Here is a 14,235-nt window from a genome sequence, read left to right as displayed (position 1 = left end):
GCCACCACTAGGGGGAGCTCCCTGTATACAGATATACTGTCTCCAGACTAGCTGTTCCATGGGTGACTTTTCTGGTACTGTGAGGAGGGCACTGTGCTTTGCACTGGTCATGTGACTGGCAGTAATCCTGGCACATATTGCAGGCTATTGTACTCTGATTTTCCCCAATAATGTTTGTAGTTACTGGATGGTGCTGTTGAATGGCACTGTTATTTGGCTCTGCATGTATTTACCTTAGCAGTGTCCTCCTACATTGGTGCCAGCGGGCGTCACAGTGTATAGCGCAGTGTCCGGGATGATCGTGGCACTGACTTTGCGCTGTGCGGTGACATGATCGCAGTGCCGCGCTCCCGCTATGTCTGCCGCTCGCTGGTTACGCACCATTAGTCGCCGTCTGCTCCCCTCGCTCAGGACGACTCCTGGGATGTGATGACCTTGAGATAATTGCGCTACATGTCACGATTTGTCGCCCGCGCCGCTCCTTGTTGTATCTCGCATTGTGCAGCCGTTTACGGGGAGACAAGCTCCTCAGTTTCCATGGTTACAATCAATAGAATTCAGCCGCTAATCCCGCGTTCCTAATGTATATTTATCTGAAGGGAACAGCAGAGGATTATGTGGCAGCGGAGCAGGAAACGACCATGAGGGGCGTCGTTACATCTCTTGTGGAGGGACCCCCGGCTCCCCCGGACCTCTGAATGGGGAAACTTCCAGGTTGGTTATTGTTATGTCCACACTGAGGATTTGTAGGTTAATTTTATGCATAAATCCCAACTTTTGAAAAATAGAAACAGGGACAAAGGATGCGGCACACACAGCGCTCCGTGGCACTTTTGGCCACACACCCTAGCCACACCCCCAAACCACACCCATTTGGCAGTGAGGGATGTTCAGTAGATGCCCCGGACTGTTCACGAATAGCAGCCAGAACATTCTCATATTTATACAGTGTGTCCACCGCCAGTAACCTGAGAGCGGCGGCAGATATAGACATAGAAGTGGTGTCTAGGTATAGTAAAGTAGCCATGTGCTACGCAATGAAACCACCTATAGCGCCACCTGGTGGAAAACAGCGGAGTTAGCATTTTTATCTCAAAAACGGAACGAGATAGAGAAAAAAAGTGAATTGCAAAGTTGCAGGGCATCATCAATTCAATACGAATAGCTTCCTTTTGCAGCCCCCTAGCCCTTACTACGGACATTTTACTGCACCAGTAAATATGAGGTTTTGTCATGTAGAAAAAAATCCTACAAAGAAAACTTATTTTAGAACTTTTCCCACCTTGTAATGCCGCCTGTGATCTGCACACAGCCACTGAGAAACTGAAAACCTTTCTGGTGAAAAAAGAAAAATAAAGAACTGAAATAAGGTGGTTGCATAAATCTGCACATCCTTAAACTAATACTTTGTTGTAGTCCTGTTTGACTTTATGAAAGCATTCAGTCATTTTGGGTGGGAGTCTATCACACGGCACATCTACAATTGACAATCTTTGCCCCCCTCCTTTCTCCACATCTGTCGAATTGCGGGGACACCTCCTGTGTACAGCGTCCTCTTCAGGTCACCCACAGAATTTCTCTTGGACTCAGGTCTGGCTTTGGGCTGGTCTTCCTCTGTAGAGGCCATTCTATTGTTGACTTGGTCGCTGTTGTGATGAAAGGTAAAATGTATTTTCATCCTTGTGTCACACTGCACTATGAAGTAGCCTCAGAGTGCAGTTAGCAGACAGACCACAAGAGGGCAGTAGAATAGTCAGTAATCCGAGTCGGCAGCAGGAGGTCGAGACAATAGTATAGGGAGAAACAAATCATGGTCAGGTGATTGCCGAGGGTCAGAAGCCGAGGAGACACCAATATACCAAAGGAAGAGACGGGAGCCGGAGTCAGGAACGTGGATACAGGTCAGAATCGGTAAGTCCAAGTACAAACAAAGGAGGAGGACAAACAGGTCAGGACCAGGATCAGACAGACAGGGAGGAAAAAACAGTTGATAGGAGAGGGTAGTCAGGGACGGACGGACAGATGGTGAGGGGTACAGGTCAGAACACAGTAGATGGGAGGCAGGACAGATCAGGAACACTCACCAGAGCCAGTACACGAGCTGCAAGGCAGAACTAACACTGGCACTGAACCAGAGGTGCAGTGCCAGGATATAGCGCTCTGAAACTGGGACGAGACAGGGAGGAATTCACCCCTCACATGACCAGGCAGGCGCTGGGGAACCCCAGCAGAAGATACCGGCTTGGATCATGACACCTTGGTTTTTGAGCAGGAGCCTGAAGGTTTTGATGTAAAATTGACTGATACTTGGAATTGTTCACAATTTCCTCTATCTTGTCAGAAGCCCCAGTTCCAACTGCCAAAAATCAGCTACAAAGCACAATGCTGCCTCCACCATGCCTCACTGTGGGGAGGGTAATATTCTGGTAAACAGTGTTCATCATCATAGTATCATAGTATCATAGTTTTTAAGGTTGAAGGGAGACTCTAAGTCCATCTAGTTCAACCCGTAGCCTAACATGTTGATCCAGAGGAAGGCAAAAAAACCCCAATGTGGCAAACAAGTTCCAATGGGGAAAAAATTTCCTTCCTGACTCCACATCCGGCAATCAGACTAGTTCCCTGGATCAACACCCTGTCATAAAATCTAATATACATAACTGGTAATATTACATTTTTCAAGAAAGGCGTCCAGGCTCTGCTTAAATGTTAGTACTGAATCACTCATTACAACATCATGCGGCAGAGAGTTCCATAGTCTCACTGCTCGTACAGTAAAGAATCCTCGTCTGTGATTATGATTAAACCTTCTTTCCTCCAGACGTAGCGGATGCCCCCGTGTTCCAGTCGCAGGCCTAGGTGTAAACAGATCTTTGGAAAGGTCTCTGTACTGTCCCCTCATATATTTATACATTGTGATTAGATCCCCCCTAAGCCTTCGTTTTTCCTGTCTTGGTATTGCAGCCCACCCATTCCTCTAATAATCTTGGTCGCTCTTCTCTGCACCCTCTCCAGTTCAGCTATGTCCTTCTTATATATCGGTGACCAGAATTGTACACAGTATTCTATGTGCGGTCGCACTAGTGACTTGTACAGAGGTAGAACTATATTTTTTTCATGAACACTTCTACCTCTTTTAATACATCCCATTATTTTATTAGCCCTGGCAGCAGCTGCCTGACACTGTCCACTAAAGTGAAGTTTACCATCCCCCCATACACCCAAGTCTTTTTCTGTGTCTGTTTTACCCAGTGTTCTACAATTAAGTACATAATCATAAATGTTATTTCCTCTACCCAAGTGCATGACCTTACATTTATCTACATTAAACTTCAATTGCCACATCTCAGCCCAATCCTCCAATTTACATAAATCTCCCTGTATTATAAAATTATCCTCCTCTGTATTGATTTCCCTGCAGAGTTTAGTATCATCTGCAAATATTGAAATTCTACTCCGCATGCCCCCAACAAGGTCATTTATAAATATGTTGAAAAGAAGCGGGCCCAATACTGACCCCTGTGGTACCCCACTATGAACTGAGACCCAGTCCGAGTACGTACCATTAATAACCACCCTTTGTTTCCTATCACTGAGCCAGTTTTTAACTCAGTTACACATATTTTCCCCTATCCCCATTATTCTCATTTTATGTACCAACCTTTTGTGTGGCACCGTATCAAAAGCTTTTGAAAAGTCCATATACACAACATCCACTGCATTTCCCTGGTCCAGGCTTGAACTTACCTCTTCATAGAAGCTGATCAGTTTGACAGGATCGATCCCTCATAAACCCATGTTGATACTCTGTCATAAGGTTATTTTTCTTGAGATACTCCAGTATAGACTTTATATTTTTTTGAATTATAGCTAAACAGTTACGTGACATCGTAATCACATGTAGCACACAACCAGTACTGGCCAGAAATACCTACAACTCTATTAATGTTGCTGTAAGCAGCTTTGCAGCTTCCCAGGCTTTTATTTTTTCTTTTCATTTCATACATTCTTGAGGGTCATTCAGGGTTGGGTAATGTCATTGTTGTGCCAAATTTCATCCAATTCTTCATGATGTCTTCACGATGCTTTATGGTAGATCTAATACCTTGGAAATGTTTTTGTACGTTTCTGGTGACTGATACATTTCCATGGTGAGATCCCTTTGCTGTGTTGTCAGCTGTTTAAGGACCATGGCTTTTATTGTAAAATGCAACTAAGAAAATGTCAGGAAACAGTGAAACTTTCTATGCGTTAATCAGAAACTCTGTAAATGATGGCGTCCGTGCACTGACTACTATGAGTTTACAAGTGATTGGCTATTTCTGAACTCAACCACATCCCCAATTGTAAGAGGGTGTCAATACTTATGCAACCACAATATTTTATTCTTGTTTAGTTTTTTTCCCCCCTCAAAATTATTTCAGTTTGTTTCTCAATGGCTCTGAACAAATTATGGGTGACATTAAAGCTAAAGTTCTAAAATTTTCTTGGTATGATTTTCTTTTTACATGAAAAACCTGGGATTTTAACAGGGGAGTGCAGAATTTTTGCATCCACCGAGCAATTTCCTTTAGAAGGTTCTGGAAACATAAGTGTCAGTTTCTATGTGAAAGAAAACTGAAGGGCGTGGATGGAATGGGGATTTATATATTATTATTATTATTATTATTAATATTATTATTATTATTATTATTATTATTATTACTAGCTGTAGTACTGATAGTAACTGTCTCTCTCCCAGTCTCTGTCTGTGTGTCACTGCCTGTCTGTCTCTTTCCTTGTCTGTCTGTGTCTCTGTCTGTCTATTTCTATCTCCGTCTGTCTTTGTATCAGTCTATCTATCTCTATCTCTGTGTCTCTGTGTCTCTGTGTCTGTCTGTCTCTCTCTTGCCCCATCTTTCTCTTTCCCCATCTGTCTCTTTCCCCGTCTGTCTCTTTCCTCGTCTGTCTCTTTCCCCGTCTGTCTCTTTCCCCATCTGTCTCTTTCCCGGTTTGTCTCTTTCCCTGTCTGTCTCTTTCCCTGTCTGTCTCTTTCCTGGTTTGTCTTTTTCCCCACCTGTCTCTGTCTGTCTCTTTCAAGGTCTGTCTCTTTCCCCATCCGTCTCTTTGCTTGTCTGTTTTTTGTCTGTCTCTCTGTCTGTCTCTTTCTAAGTCTGTTTCTTTCCAGATCTGTCTCTTTCCCTGTCTGTCTCTTTCCCCATCTGTCTGTTTCCCCGTCTGTCTCTTTCCTCGTCTGTCTCCCTGTCTCTTTTCCTGTCTCTTTCCCTGTCTGTCTTTGTCCATCTCTTTGTCTGTGTCTTTTCCTGTCTGTCTTTTTCACTGTCTGCCTGTCTCTGTCTGTCTCTTTCCTTGTCTGTCTCTATTTCTCTGTCTCTTTCCCTGCCTGTCTCTATCAAGGTCTGTCACTTTCCACATCTATCTTTGTCTGTCTCCTCTTTCCTTGTCTGCTTGTTTCTGTCCCTGTCTTCCTGTCTGTCTGTCTCTTTCCCCGTCTGTCTCTTTCCAGGTCTATCTGTTTCACCGTCTGTCTGTCTCTATCTCTCTGTCTCTTTCCCTATCTGTCTCTGTTTGTTTCTTTCCTTGTCTGCCTCTTACTGTATGTTTCTCTCTGTCTGTCTCTATCCGTTTCTCCACCGACATCTTATTACCTCACACATAAGCTTCTTATACTAACAATGTCTTTTGTTCCTATAGCAACCAATCACAGCTCCTATTAAAACCAGTAGTTTTAGGCTCCATTTACTTTAATGGAGGCATGCTTTTTGGAGAGTAACTGTAAAGAGTTAACTGTCAAAACATAGTCTATGACGTTCCCTGAGTCACATGAGGCGTCTGTGTAAAATATTGTGATTCTACATGCGACGGTGCAGATTCCTTTAGCAGACATACACACACACTCACACACACACACACACACACTCACACACACACACACACACACATACACACACACACTCAGCTTTTTATATATATATATATATATATATATATATATATATATATATATATATATACTAGCTGTACTACCCGGCTTCGCCCGTGTTAATAACTGCAGTTAACAAAATAGCATGTATTAACAAAAATGTATTCTGCACACAAAAACCACAAAACAAATAGATAGAAATGAAATTATAATGTCTGTCTCCTCCTCTGTATATATCTCTGTCTCTCTCTATCTCTTTGTCTGTCTGTCTCTTTTCCTGTCTGTCTCTGACTGTCTCTGTCTCTTTCTCCCTCTGTCTCAATCTCTCTCCCTGTCTGTCTAGCTATCTCTTTCCCTGTCTCTTTCCCTGTGTCTGTCTCTTTCCCTGTCTCTTTCCCTGTGTCTGTCTCTTTGTCTGTCTCTTTACCTGTCTTTGTCTGTCTCTTACCCTGTCTGTCTCTTTCCCTCTCTTTCCCTGTCTGTTTCCCTGTGTCTGTCTCTTTGTCTGTCTCTTTACCTGTCTTTTTCTGTCTCTTACCCTGTCTGACTCTTTCCCTCTCTTTCCCTGTCTGTCTCTTTCCCTGTCTGTCTCTTTCCCTCTCTTGCCCTGTCTGTTTCTTTCCCTCTTTCCCTCTGTCTCTTTCCCTCTGTCTCTTTCCCTGTGTCTGTCTCTTTGTCGGTCTCTTTCCCTGTCTGTTCTCTTTCCCTCTCTTTCCCTGTCTGTCTGTCTCCCTGTGTCTGTGTCTGTCTCTTAACCTGTCTTTCTCTTTCCCTCTCTTACCCTGTCTGTCTCTTTCCCTGTCAGTCTGTCTCATTGTCTGTGTCTGTCTCTTTGAGTCTGTTTCTTACCCTGTCTGTGTCTGTTGTTTCTTACCCTGTCTGTGTCTGCCTCTTTCCCTGTCTGCGTCTGTCTCTTTCCCTGGCTGCATGTGACACGCCAACATTCCATTTAAGGGCGTGGCTGTGCATTCTTCTGAAGTTCTGGCTGCACTGTGGCTCCCAGCTCCATTCGCTTTAATGAAGGCAGGTTTTTTGGTGAATAACTGTAAAGCGCGGGGTTAAAATTTCGCCTCAAAACATAGCCTATGACGCTCTCGGGGTCCAGAAGTGTGAGTGTACAAAATTTTGTGGCTGTAGCTGCAACGATGCCAATCCCGGACATACACACACACACACACACACACACACACACACACACACACACACACACACACACACACATACACATACACATACACATACACATACACATATACACACATGCAGCTTTATATATTAGATTATTATTATTATTATTTCATATCCAGCTGATCAGCTCTCACTTTTCCATTGGCTCAGAAATAATGTATCTTCAGTGTAATAATGAAGCAAATTACAAACGTTTAGTTACAAAATCTGCTATTGTTTCAGGTTTACAGCTCCTATGCAAAACAATGTGTCTCTAAGAGGATAAACTACAAACAAACACGGTGAAGTTTAATCATGTTTCACACACTTTCACTCATCCCCTTATTATTTACATAGGACTGCATATAACATCTACTGTATTGTTTGCACGCAGAGAGATATCACTGTTATCTGTGGTGTTACATGGGACTGCAGGTGTCATCTACTACATTATCTGTACTCAGAGAGATATTACTGTTATCTGTGGTGTTACATGGGACTGCAGGTGTCATCTACTACATTATCTGTACTCAGAGATATCACTGTATTATCTGTGGTGTTACATAGGACTGCAGGTGACATCTACTACATTATCTGTACTCAGAGATATCACTGTGTTATCTGTGGTGTTACATAGGACTGCAGGTGACATCTACTACATTATCTGTACTCAGAGATATCACTGTGTTATCTGTGGTGTTACATAGGACTGCAGGTGATATCTACTACATTATCTGTACTCAGAGATATCACTGTGTTATCTGTGGTGTTACATAGGACTGCAGGTGACATCTACTACATTATCTGTACTCAGAGATATCACTGTGTTATCTGTGGTGTTACATAGGACTGCAGGTGATATCTACTACATTATCTGTACTCAGAGATATCACTGTGTTATCTGTGGTGTTACATAGGACTGCAGGGGATATCTGCTACATTATCTGTACTCAGAGAAATATCACTGTGTTATCTGTGGTGTTACATAGGACTGCAGGTGACATCTACTACATTATCTGTACTCAGAGATATCACTGTGTTATCTGTGGTGTTACATGGGACTGCAGGAGACATCTACTACATTATCTGTACTCAGAGATATCACTGTGTTATCTGTGGTGTTACATAGGACTGCAGGGGATATCTGCTACATTATCTGTACTCAGAGATATCACTGTATTATCTGTGGTGTTACATAGGACTGCAGGTGACATTACTACATTATCTGTACTCAGAGATATCACTGTGTTATCTGTGGTGTTACATAGGACTGCAGGTGACATCTACTACATTATCTGTACTCAGATATCACTGTGTTATCTGTGGTGTTACATAGGACTGCAGGTGACATCTACTACATTATCTGTACTCAGAGAGATATCACTGTGTTATCTGTGGTGTTACATAGGACTGCAGGTGACATCTACTACATTATCTGTACTCAGAGATATCACTGTGTTATCTGTGGTGTTACATAGGACTGCAGGGGATATCTGCTACATTATCTGTACTCAGAGATATCACTGTGTTATCTGTGGTGTTACATAGGACTGCAGGTGACATCTGCTACATTATCTGTACTGAGAGATATCACTGTGTTATCTGTGGTGTTACATAGGACTGCAGGTGACATCTACTACATTATCTGTACTCAGAGATATCACTGTGTTATCTGTGGTGTTACATAGGACTGCAGGTGTCATCCACTACATTATCTGTACTCAGAGATATCACTGTGTTATCTGTGGTGTTACATAGGACTGCAGGTGACATCTCCTACATTATCTGTACTCAGAGATATCACTGTGTTATCTGTGGTGTTACATAGGACTGCAGGTGACATCTACTACATTATCTGTACTCAGAGAAATATCACTGTGTTATCTGTGGTGTTACATAGGACTGCAGGTGACATCTACTACATTATCTGTACTCAGAGATATCACTGTGTTATCTGTGGTGTTACATAGGACTGCAGGTGACATCCACTACATTATCTGTACTCAGAGATATATCACTGTGTTATCTGTGGTGTTACATAGGACTGCAGGTGACATCTACTACATTATCTGTACTCAGAGAGATATCACTGTGTTATCTGTGGTGTTACATAGGACTGCAGGTGACATCTACTACATTATCTGTACTCAGAGAGATATCACTGTGTTATCTGTGGTGTTACATAGGACTGCAGGTGACATCTGCTACATTATCTGTACTCAGAGATATCACTGTGTTATCTGTGGTGTTACATAGGACTGCAGGTGACATCCACTACATTATCTGTACTCAGAGATATCACTGTGTTATCTGTGGTGTTACATGGGACTGCAGGTGACATCTACTGCATTATCTGTACTCAGAGATATCACTGTATTATCTGTGGTGTTACATAGGACTGCAGGTGACATCTACTACATTATCTGTACTCAGAGATATCACTGTGTTATCTGTGCTGTTACATGGGACTGCAGGTGACATCTACTACATTATCTGTACTCAGAGAGATATCACTGTGCTATCTGTGGTGTTACATAGGACTGCAGGTGACATCTACTACATTATCTGTACTCAGAGATATCACTGTGTTATCTGTGGTGTTACATAGGACTGCAGGTGACATCTACTACATTATCTGTACTCAGAGATATCACTGTGTTATCTGTGGTGTTACATAGGACTGCAGGTGACATCTACTACATTATCTGTACTCAGAGATATCACTGTGTTATCTGTGGTGTTACATAGGACTGCAGGTGACATCTACTACATTATCTGTACTCAGAGATATCACTGTGTTATCTGTGGTGTTACATAGGACTGCAGGTGACATCTACTACATTATCTGTACTCAGAGATATCACTGTGTTATCTGTGGTGTTACATAGGACTGCAGGTGTCATCCACTACATTATCTGTACTCAGAGATATCACTGTGTTATCTGTGGTGTTACATAGGACTGCAGGTGACATCTACTACATTATCTGTACTCAGAGATATCACTGTGTTATCTGTGGTGTTACATAGGACTGCAGGTGACATCTACTACATTATCTGTACTCAGAGATATCACTGTGTTATCTATGGTGTTACATAGGACTGCAGGGGATATCTGCTACATTATCTGTACTCAGAGAAATATCACTGTGTTATCTGTGGTGTTACATAGGACTGCAGGTGACATCTACTACATTATCTGTACTCAGAGAGATATCACTGTGTTATCTGTGGAGTTACATAGGACTGCAGGTGACATCTACTACATTATCTGTAATCAGAGAGATATCACTGTGTTATCTGTGGTGTTACATAGGACTGCAGGTGTCATCTACTACATTATCTGTACTTAGAGATATCACTGTGTTATCTGTGGTGTTACATAGGACTGCAGGTGTCATCTACTACATTATCTGTACTTAGAGATATCACTGTGTTATCTGTGGTGTTACATAGGACTGCAGGTGTCATCTACTACATTATCTGTACTCAGAGATATCACTGTGTTATCTGTGGTGTTACATAGGACTGCAGGTGACATCTACTACATTATCTGTACTCAGAGATATCACTGTGTTATCTGTGGTGTTACATAGGACTGCAGGGGACACCTACTACATTATCTGTACTCAGAGAGATATCACTGTGTTATCTGTGGTGTTACATAGGACTGCAGGGGACACCTACTACATTATCTGTACTCAGAGATATCACTGTGTTATCTGTGGTGTTACATAGGACTGCAGGTGACATCTCCTACATTATCTGTACTCAGAGAGATGTCACTGTGTTATCTGTGGTGTTACATAGGACTGCAGGTGACATCTACTACATTATCTGTACTCAGAGATATCACTGTGTTATCTGTGGTGTTACATAGGACTGCAGGTGACATCTACTACATTATCTGTACTCAGAGATATATCACTGTGTTATCTGTGGTGTTACATAGGACTGCAGGTGATATCTACTACATTATCTGTACTCAGAGATATCACTGTGTTATCTGTGGTGTTACATAGGACTGCAGGTGACATCCACTACATTATCTGTACTCAGAGATATCACTGTGTTATCTGTGGTGTTACATAGGACTGCAGGTGACATCTACTACATTATCTGTACTCAGAGATATCACTGTGTTATCTGTGGTGTTACATAGGACTGCAGGTGACATCTCCTACATTATCTGTACTCAGAGAGATATCACTGTGTTATCTGTGGTGTTACATAGGACTGCAGGTGACATCTCCTACATTATCTGTACTCAGAGAGATGTCACTGTGTTATCTGTGGTGTTACATAGGACTGCAGGTGACATCTACTACATTATCTGTACTCAGAGATATCACTGTGTTATCTGTGGTGTTACATAGGACTGCAGGTGACATCTACTACATTATCTGTACTCAGAGATATCACTGTGTTATCTGTGGTGTTACATAGGACTGCAGGTGACATCTACTACATTATCTGTACTCAGAGATATCACTGTATTATCTGTGGTGTTACATAGGACTGCAGGTGACATTACTACATTATCTGTACTCAGAGATATCACTGTGTTATCTGTGGTGTTACATAGGACTGCAGGTGACATCTACTACATTATCTGTACTCAGATATCACTGTGTTATCTGTGGTGTTACATAGGACTGCAGGTGACATCTACTACATTATCTGTACTCAGAGAGATATCACTGTGTTATCTGTGGTGTTACATAGGACTGCAGGTGACATCTACTACATTATCTGTACTCAGAGATATCACTGTGTTATCTGTGGTGTTACATAGGACTGCAGGTGACATCTGCTACATTATCTGTACTGAGAGATATCACTGTGTTATCTGTGGTGTTACATAGGACTGCAGGTGACATCTACTACATTATCTGTACTCAGAGATATCACTGTGTTATCTGTGGTGTTACATAGGACTGCAGGGGACATCTACTACATTATCTGTACTCAGAGATATCACTGTGTTATCTGTGGTGTTACATAGGACTGCAGGTGACATCTACTACATTATCTGTACTCAGAGATATCACTGTGTTATCTGTGGTGTTACATAGGACTGCAGGTGACATCTACTACATTATCTGTGCTCAGAGAGATATCACTGTGTTATCTGTGGTGTTACATAGGACTGCAGGTGTCATCCACTACATTATCTGTACTCAGAGATATCACTGTGTTATCTGTGGTGTTACATAGGACTGCAGGTGACATCTCCTACATTATCTGTACTCAGAGATATCACTGTGTTATCTGTGGTGTTACATAGGACTGCAGGTGACATCTACTACATTATCTGTACTCAGAGAAATATCACTGTGTTATCTGTGGTGTTACATAGGACTGCAGGTGACATCTACTACATTATCTGTACTCAGAGATATCACTGTGTTATCTGTGGTGTTACATAGGACTGCAGGTGACATCCACTACATTATCTGTACTCAGAGATATATCACTGTGTTATCTGTGGTGTTACATAGGACTGCAGGTGACATCTACTACATTATCTGTACTCAGAGAGATATCACTGTGTTATCTGTGGTGTTACATAGGACTGCAGGTGACATCTACTACATTATCTGTACTCAGAGAGATATCACTGTGTTATCTGTGGTGTTACATAGGACTGCAGGTGACATCTGCTACATTATCTGTACTCAGAGATATCACTGTGTTATCTGTGGTGTTACATAGGACTGCAGGTGACATCTACTACATTATCTGTACTCAGAGATATCACTGTGTTATCTGTGGTGTTACATAGGACTGCAGGTGACATCTACTACATTATCTGTACTCAGAGATATCACTGTGTTATCTGTGGTGTTACATAGGACTGCAGGTGACATCTACTACATTATCTGTACTCAGAGATATCACTGTGTTATCTGTGGTGTTACATAGGACTGCAGGTGACATCTACTACATTATCTGTACTCAGAGATATCACTGTGTTATCTGTGGTGTTACATAGGACTGCAGGTGACATCTACTACATTATCTGTACTCAGAGATATCACTGTGTTATCTGTGGTGTTACATAGGACTGCAGGTGTCATCCACTACATTATCTGTACTCAGAGATATCACTGTGTTATCTGTGGTGTTACATAGGACTGCAGGTGACATCTACTACATTATCTGTACTCAGAGATATCACTGTGTTATCTGTGGTGTTACATAGGACTGCAGGGGATATCTGCTACATTATCTGTACTCAGAGAAATATCACTGTGTTATCTGTGGTGTTACATAGGACTGCAGGTGACATCTACTACATTATCTGTACTCAGAGAGATATCACTGTGTTATCTGTGGAGTTACATAGGACTGCAGGTGACATCTACTACATTATCTGTAATCAGAGAGATATCACTGTGTTATCTGTGGTGTTACATAGGACTGCAGGTGTCATCTACTACATTATCTGTACTTAGAGATATCACTGTGTTATCTGTGGTGTTACATAGGACTGCAGGTGTCATCTACTACATTATCTGTACTTAGAGATATCACTGTGTTATCTGTGGTGTTACATAGGACTGCAGGTGTCATCTACTACATTATCTGTACTCAGAGATATCACTGTGTTATCTGTGGTGTTACATAGGACTGCAGGTGACATCTACTACATTATCTGTACTCAGAGATATCACTGTGTTATCTGTGGTGTTACATAGGACTGCAGGGGACACCTACTACATTATCTGTACTCAGAGAGATATCACTGTGTTATCTGTGGTGTTACATAGGACTGCAGGGGACACCTACTACATTATCTGTACTCAGAGATATCACTGTGTTATCTGTGGTGTTACATAGGACTGCAGGTGACATCTCCTACATTATCTGTACTCAGAGAGATGTCACTGTGTTATCTGTGGTGTTACATAGGACTGCAGGTGACATCTACTACATTATCTGTACTCAGAGATATCACTGTGTTATCTGTGGTGTTACATAGGACTGCAGGTGACATCTACTACATTATCTGTACTCAGAGATATATCACTGTGTTATCTGTGGTGTTACATAGGACTGCAGGTGACATCTACTACATTATCTGTACTCAGAGAGATATCACTGTGTTATCTGTGGTGTTACATAGGACTGCAGGTGATATCTA

The 14,235-nt window shown here is 42.0% G+C and overlaps 1 long non-coding RNA gene across 1 annotated transcript in view; it reads left to right on the top strand.

Annotated features, from left to right (window-relative positions):
• The first annotated feature begins 626 nt into the window (after positions 1-626).
• Positions 627-14,235, top strand: part of LOC142243889 (uncharacterized) — a 170,922-nt gene continuing 157,313 nt past the window's right edge. Inside the window, exon 1 of the long non-coding RNA XR_012724413.1 lies at positions 627-714. This is a non-coding gene — a long non-coding RNA (uncharacterized LOC142243889). The remainder of the gene's footprint in view (positions 715-14,235) is intronic.

Source organism: Anomaloglossus baeobatrachus, chromosome 6, assembly GCF_048569485.1.
Source record: "Anomaloglossus baeobatrachus isolate aAnoBae1 chromosome 6, aAnoBae1.hap1, whole genome shotgun sequence".
NCBI lineage: Eukaryota > Metazoa > Chordata > Amphibia > Anura > Aromobatidae > Anomaloglossus > Anomaloglossus baeobatrachus.
The sequence above is the reverse complement of the archived record's forward strand: the minus strand, read 5'-3'. Positions and strand labels throughout refer to the sequence as shown.